The following is a 713-nucleotide window of genomic DNA, read 5'->3' on the forward strand; positions in this document are numbered from 1 at the left end:
GTGAGCACTGAATTGCTACACCGCTGCCCCGCGGCCCCGCTGCTGCCGCTCTGCTCTACCTCTACTAGCCGCAGACCTTTTGGTTTGAAATTATACCAGTCGCGAAACTCCGTTTCAAAAAGTGAAAAAATTTTGTATGCACTTTTTGGGTGCTTATGAATCGCCGCGCTATCTAGGAGCAGTTAATAAAATCTTTTTGCGTGTCGTCATAGCAAGGTCATAGGTCATAGCCATAGCCTCTTTTATACTCTGTGCCCGTCAACGCGCCACGCGATCAATAAAGCGGCGCCGTTGAGTAAAGTTGCGCGGCGCTGCCGCTTCCCTCGTTGAGGGCGCCACTGACGTAGGGTCGAGGCGCACGGTTACGAACGTCGGCGCGAGGCGGGAGCGCTGTTATTCGCTAGCGGGATAACTGTTGCTGAGCATGAATTGTGCATATTCAGCAAATTTACTTGTAAGGCAGACATCCACTAAGCATAGCAAGTGATCATGATACTTGTTAGGCAATAACACCAATACTATATGGCATATTATGTCAGGCAGTTTCAAGAAATTGCGTATGGCTCGAAAAACTGCATGACTGCTCCGCTAGCGCCCATAGTAATAGAGAAATTACAATGCTAGTCTACGCTGCAATAAAACAAAATTTAAAAAGAAAGGCATCGGCATTTATTTACACATTTCACAACAGCAAATGTGCTACAAGAGCACCA

The sequence above is a fragment of the Amblyomma maculatum genome, chromosome 3 (genome assembly GCF_055883805.1).
Source record: "Amblyomma maculatum isolate TAMU_Amacu chromosome 3, ASM5588380v1, whole genome shotgun sequence".
NCBI classification, from domain to species: Eukaryota; Metazoa; Arthropoda; class Arachnida; order Ixodida; family Ixodidae; genus Amblyomma; species Amblyomma maculatum.